The sequence below is a fragment of the Myotis davidii genome, unplaced genomic scaffold (genome assembly GCF_000327345.1).
Source record: "Myotis davidii unplaced genomic scaffold, ASM32734v1 scaffold265, whole genome shotgun sequence".
NCBI classification, from domain to species: domain Eukaryota; kingdom Metazoa; phylum Chordata; class Mammalia; order Chiroptera; family Vespertilionidae; genus Myotis; species Myotis davidii.
The window spans coordinates 3,765,072-3,772,525 of NW_006296627.1; positions in this window are offsets into that span (position 1 = coordinate 3,765,072).

Consider the following 7,454-nt stretch of genomic DNA (forward strand, 5'->3'; position numbering starts at 1 on the left):
TGATTTTTGAAAATCACGTTGGTTGAATTGTAGAGAACAGGTTGGCCAGTGAGGAAGCCACTGCCAAAGTTCTGGGAAGATGGGGCTGGTGGAGATGGAAAAAGAATGGGCACTTTCTAGAAATACTTAGAACACAGAGTCAATAGGACTTGAAATGAAGTAGATGTTGGAATCAGGGTAAGGAAACCATCGAGGATGAGCCCTAAGGTTCTTGGGCAACCAGAGGTTGGTGAGACAGTCCCTGAATTGAGAATCCTAAAGAAGGACTAGTCTGAAGGAAGAAGCTCTTGAGTTCAGCTTTGGAATGGTGAGTTTAACATGCTCTTGCGGCATCCAGTGGAGAGGTCGACAGGTCTAGAGCAAGAGGAGAGGGAGAGAATGAAGAGTGAGAGTCATTGGTATATAGATAATACCAATGGGATTGTCTGGGGAGAGAATGTAGATTGAAAGAGCTGTTTGGGGGAGGTGGAGAGACATGACTAAGACCAAGCATTGAGTAACATCAATATTGAAAGTCAGGTGGAGAAGGAGGAGGCAGGGATGGAGACTGGCGGAGTGGCCAGAGGTGTAGAACCAAGGCCAGGATGAGGCCAAGGAGAGGGTGGATTTTAGGGAGAGACTATCAACTATTGCTAAGAGATTGAGAACAGGAACTGAAAAGAAAAGAGAAAAAAAAAAAAGCCTGTTGCTCAATCTCACTATCAATCAAAAAGTACAAATTGAAACAAGAATATATCACTGTTCAACCACCAGATGGTTAAGATTTTCAAGATTAATAATATCCAGCGTGGGCAAAGATAGGGGAAAGGTTAGTCTCACATTGTTGGTAGAAATGTAATGGCACTAATTTTGGGGTTGTCTTGACAGCATCTAGCAAAATATAAACTACATACACCTTTTGACCCAACAATTTCTCTTCTAGGTATCTATCCTAAGGAAATACCCACGTACAAAAGGTTGCAATTACAATACTGTTCACCACAGCACTGTTTGTAAAACTAAAAAAAACTCCTAACAACATAAATGTCCTTTGGTAGAAAGAAAAAAAATGGCACAGGCCATTGAATACTGGGCAGTTTGGAAGAGGCAGAGACTGTCCCTCCACCACCTTTATCAAGAATTTGGCTCTTCTCTTCCTTTCCACCTTTCATTATTCTCTTACTCTCTACTGGTTCTATCTGATCTTTGCTGAAGCTTAACCTCCCTATAATTGAAGACAGAAAAACCTCCAAAATCCCCCCAAATGGATCTTTAACGGCAAATTTAGAGCACAGTGAAAGGGAGTAATTAAAATAATTTTGGACCCAGAGAGTTATTATGACCCTAACTTTAAAAATCACACCTCAAAGGTAGCTTCCTCTTTGCTCCTTCTAAAGTCAAAAGGACGCTCGAGCAGTCTGGATGACTCCTAGGACGCATCCTCCCAGCGTGGACCAGCCCGATGGTCTGCCTGCGTCACAGGACAAGCCTGCCCTGAACAAGGGGGAGCCCATGTGGACGTCGCCTTCTGGACTACTGACTTCTCTCTGCATTTCTCTCAAATGCTCATCTCTTCCCTCCAGGTGTTTACCAAACAAAACTGCATTTGGGACATTCAAAGGCTTGTTCAGTAATGATGGCAGCGATGGCAGCTTTTACGCGGGCTCCCTGGGACACAGGGTCCCAGCACCAGTGCAGGGACTTGAACTAGTTCCTCCCCACACATCTTCCTCTCAATGGTTTCTTAATCTGAAAACTGCCTTTCCCAGAAGGGTGTCCTTCTGTTTTGTCTGTGTTGCTAGATTTAAAAAAAAATAATAATGATTACATATTACTATAAAAATAGTATACAATTATTAAAATAGAGATTTATTTAAATTATATTAATAAGACGATCAAAAATACAGATTTTTTTTTCCCATGGTGAGGGGTGGCAGGGAGCAGCCTTTCTAATAGCTTTCTCTGCCTTTATCTTTTACAACTGAGTTATTTCCCATTTTTCAGGATGACATCCTATTTTTACTGGATGACAGCTACATATAGTTTATGAGTATTTGTCCTCTTACCATAGCATTTGGTATGATTAGTCCATTGGCATAAAATACAAACAACATTACCTACCTTGTGTGAAAGACTTTGAAGTTAGGAGCCATGAATATGGTAAGGGGTAAGAGCCCAGAAAAATGGTCACAACATGCTGGGTAAGAATGGCATTGTGTTCGTTTGGAAATAAAGCTCTCCCATGCTATTTGTCCTACTGTCCCTTTCCCTTCATTACTGTTGGATTTTTATCATCTCTATTCGTTTCCTATTGGTGCATGACAAATCATCACGAATTTACTGGCATAGACAACACCCATTGATGATCTCAAAGTTTCCATGAGTTGGAGGTGGCCTGGCTTAGCTGGGTCCCCTGCTCACGGCCTCTCTCACAAGGCTACCATGCAATGGCAGCCAGGACTGGGGTTTCATTTGAGGCTTTCATGGTTGTTGGCAGAATTCACTTCCTTGCAGCTTGCTTCTTCAAGGACAGCAGGATCTTCTAGAAAAGGTCTAAGTCTTCTTTTAAAGAATTCACCTGCTTAGGTCAGACCCTCCCAGGAAAATCTCAAAGTCAGCTGATTAGGAACTTGAATTACATCTGCAAAAATTCCTTCCTCTTTGCCATACAATGTAATCTATCAAAGGAGTGACGGCCATCAAATTCACATGTCCCATCGACACTCAAGGAGACAGAAGTACACAAGGGTCATTGGCGGTCATCTTAGAGTTCTGTCTATCACAATTGTATTTTTATACAGAGCCACCATAGGCAAATGAGAAGTAGAAGTAAGCAAAAAAGAAAAATGCACTAAACAATTAGAAATACTACCACCTAGAGACAACCTGTCTTAACACGTTGATTTAACCCTCTATACTTTTCCCATATGAATATTTTTAAAATGGGATTGTGGTATGCCTACTATTCTGTTACTGACTTATTTCACTCTAACAATATTTTCAATACATCTTTCTATAGCCGCAAATAAATGTCTAACGCATCCACTTCAAAGGCTGTAGTATACTCCATTTTATGAAGCTAGTATAATTTATTGAGGCAGTTCACTATTTGGGGGGAGTGTTAAACTTTTTAATATTTGAACAATTTTAGATTTATAGAAAAATTGTGACTTTAGTACAGAGTTCCCATAAGCCTCACACCCAACTACATAATAGTTCCCCTATTATTGACATCTTACCTTAGGATGGTACATTTGTTACAACTTATGAATGTATATTGATACATTATTATTAACATGATTATGAATAAAGTCCATACTTTATTCAAATATCCTTGGGTTTTACCTAATGTCTTGCTTCTGTTCCAGGATCCCCTCCAGGATAATATGTTCTATTTAGTGGTCACGTCCACTTAAGGCTCCTCTTGGCTGTGACAGTTTCCCAGAATGTCCTTGTCTTTGATGACCTTGATAGTCTTGAGAATCCTAGTCAGGTCTTTTGTGGAATGCCTCTCAGTTGGGAGCTGCCTAATGTTTCTCATGATTAGACTGGGGTTAGGTTTGGGTTAAACTGCCATTTTCATCACATCCTGTCAAGGGGACACACTATCAACACATCATCCCTCTTGACCTTGATCACCTGGCTGGGGTAGTGTTTGTCCTGTTTCTCCTCTGTAAAGTTGCTCCCTTTCTTTCCCCTTTCCATACTGTCCTCCTTGGAAGAAAGTCACTATGTGAAGACCACCCTGCCGAAGTGAGGAGTAATACTCCCCCTCCTTGAGGGCAGAGCATCTACATAAATTATTTGAAACTAAAGGCCCAATGCATGAAATTCGGGCATAGGGGTTGGGGGGATCCCTCAGCCCCGGCCTGCGCCCTCTTGCAATCCAGGACTCCTTGGGGGATGTCTGACTGCCTCTCGCAATCCAGGACCACTCACCCCTAATGGCTCGCCTGCCTGCCCGCCTGCCTGCTCAGTGCGCATCATAGCGAGCAGTCGTTTTCGTCATTCCGATCGTTCCACCATAACCATCACTTAGGCTTTTATATATATAGATGTTTCTGCTTGGGAGACTTGTATTTTCTCTACTTATTTATTTATTAAATCATATCAGTATGGACTTGTGGACATTTATTTTATACTTTGGGTTATAGTCCAGCACTGCTTCATTTTATTCCTCGGATTGTTGCACTTTTAGCCGCTGGGAACCCTTTCATTTGGCTCCTGCCTCGCTCTGACACATTCCTAGCATTGGGGGGTTTCATTTTTGTTTGTTTGTTCCTTTGAGCACTGCTCCACTTTCTTGCCCCAGTCCAAGAATAGAAGTCTACTAAATTTTGACAGTTGGATCCCTTCCAGTTTTTTTTTTTTTAATTTCTAAAAACTACTGCAATGAACATCCTCAAGAATATATGATTGGATATACTTATCTGATGATTTCATTTGAGTTATAAAAGGCAGAAAATGGAACTTAGACAAGGCCAGTAAAAGGCTTCAGACCAAATCTCTCTCTGTCTAGCCACTTTGGAAAATAGTTTGGCAGTTTCTATAATGCTATATATACACTTTCCATATGACTGGCAATTCCAATCCTAGATGTTTACCCAAGAGAAATAAAATCATGTCCACCAAAACACCAGTACTAAATGTGCATAGCAGCTTTATATATGAGAGCCCAAAACTGGGACAATCCAAATGTCTACCAACAGGTGAACGTATAAATAAGTAGTGGTATAGCCAGACTAATGAAATACTACTCAGCAATAAAAAGAAATAACTATTCATATGTGTAAAACATAGAAGCCTCTAAAAATAGGCTGAGTGAAAAAAGACACAAGAGAGTATATTCAAAATCCCGCTTATAAGAAATTCCAGAACACATATAATTAATCCACATGGACAGAAAACAAATCAGTGCCCACGGTGGGGTGAGATGAGTGGGGGAGATTCCTACAAAGGGGCTCAAGGGAACTTCTGGAATGATGGACATGCTCTATATCTTAAACGTAGTAGCGAGTACATGGGTTTATACATTAAACTGTTTGAACTGTGCACTTGAAACGGGTTCATTTTATTGTATGTAAATTATACCTCAAAAGAAAGCAACAAAACCAGGTTCCAGATGCAAAAACAAAGCCCCGAGGACAGCGTGGAGAGCAGAGTAGGCAGCAAGGACGTGCTCACTCCAGGCAGGGCTCTCAGGGAAGGAGGCGGGCCTCCTCGGCCCCTCTCGCTCACCCTTTGCCAACCAGCGATTCTGATTGTGATTCTGATTCTGACTCTGACTCTGACATGTGCCCTCCCACTCCTCACTGCCACACAAGAGAAGGGCATCCCTCGGGCTCACTCTGCCCAGCCTGGGCGTGGAGAGAATGTAGACACAAAGGATGGACCCGCCATATCCAGTCACCCTGAGAACGGAGGTCCCTGTAACATGTCTGTTTGTTGGGGTGCAAGGGAGGGGCTGGAATATGTTGGGTCCCAGGCAACTTTGCTACAGAACTTGGCCAAAGTGGAGGTACCGTATTACTTGTGCAAATGGGTAGCAGTTTATGCCAAGGCCACTTAGGGTTGGCTGCTGGTCTGAAATTGCCTGGCCAGGGGGTGAGTCCCAAATCCTGGCACGACCAGCAGCAATATGACACCTCAAAGAGGAGGTAATATTTGGGGTGCAGGTGCAGGTGACATACAGGAGCAGCTCCTTGGAGGCTGTCAGGGAGACCAAGGTCTGTGGACTCTGGTCTCAAGGAACATGCCTGAGGGCCCCCCTCCACCTGCTGGTGTTACAGAAAAACCGGACCGGAACCAAACAACGCTCTGAGAGTTTGGAGTTACACTTTATTCGCCGCGGCGGGCTCAGGGAAATGAATCCAAATCTAAGCCAAGCTACAAGCAGAACTTCCCTTTTTCTAGAAGAGCCAGCCCTTTGTGCGCTTGCTGGCGGCGGCCTTGAAAACTATACAGTTCTATCCAATTAAAAAATGCACCTGGCATGGCATTGGGTGTATCTAGTCTCTGGCCTACAAGGTCAGATAGCGAAGTTTATCTCCCCCACTATTCACTCAGGCTAGAAAGCAGTTACTTTTTCAGAATAAGAGGCCGTCCAAAGAATAGCAGAGAATTCCAAACAGTAGTTTTACAGAATAGGGGTTTTCCTTCACACTGGCAGTAATGGTGAGTGATGACCAGGACCAGTTTATGGAAACTTCCAGGGAGCCTGAGCCCTGTGGGGGCGAGTGGGGCATCCGTAAAAGACTACACCTGCTGCCCATCTGGCAGAGTTTGGGGATCTGAGGCTTTTATGTAACATAAGTGCATTTGATCCTTCATGAACCTTTGTTGAAGGCCTTCCATGAGTCAGATGCTGTTTTAGTCACTGGAGAGAAACAGTCCCTGGTATCATGGGACTTACCTTCTATGACAGTTACATCCTGTCATTTCACTCGAAGGTTCATGTTTTGAAGGAAGACAAGAAAGGGGGAAGGGAGGGGGGGGCAGGGCTCCCCTGAGAGCACAGCTCTTTGTACTGCAGGTTGGAGAAGCCTGGACCATACAGGCTACTGGGTAAATTCATAGGGCAATTTGCAGGTCAAAGAGCATAAACATTTTTTAGGCGTTTGATAAATACTGCTAAATGATTCTCCAGAAAGCTTCCTAGGTAGCCTTTTTAAAGAAAGGGGAGAAATGCTACCTGTTTTAGGAGTGCTTCTGAGAGTTTAAAAAGTGTGTGTGTTAAGGGGGGTGAGGGCATGTGCTGGGGCAGGGGCAATGGGGGGAAAGGAGACATAAATAATACCTTAATCAATAAATAATTTAAAAAATAAAGAAATAAAATAATTGTTTTAAAATTTCTTTATTGGTTAAAAATATTTTTTTTAAAGAAAGTTTGTGTGTTTTAGGGGGTGAGGGGCAATGTCTCTTTTTCCAAGTGTCACCTCAAAACGGATAGTTCAAGCCCATTTCCCACTCATGTCAGACCTAAGATTTAGGAGCTAAACATTCTAGTAGTTGAAACGCTGGTCAGAAAGACCTGCACTTACATCCCAGCTCTACCACTGATGGGTTCTCATGTGACTTTGAACAACTAAACCTCAGTTTTCTCATCTATAAAATGGGCCTTCTAATAACGCTTAGCTCAAAGGGTTAAGAGCGGGTTAGACAATATAGCAGTGAGCAAAAGTAGGTTTGAATTGAACCAGCTCAGGAGGCCATGGGGCTAACCCAGGCAGGTCACTCAAATTCAGCTTTGTTTACTGATTCTCAAAGACTACAAGAATGTGTGAATGATGAAGGCTGGCCCTTTGAGCCCTTACAAGGTGGGCCTGTACCTAAGTGCTCTGTGCCATTGTGACATTCTTTAAGTTAGTAAAGCCACTGTAATAATCCTAACCTGCATGTCTCTTTCCATATGAACAACTGTAAACCTACTTTTGCCCACCCCTGTATAATTGAGGCCCTTTGCCGAGGACTCAGTG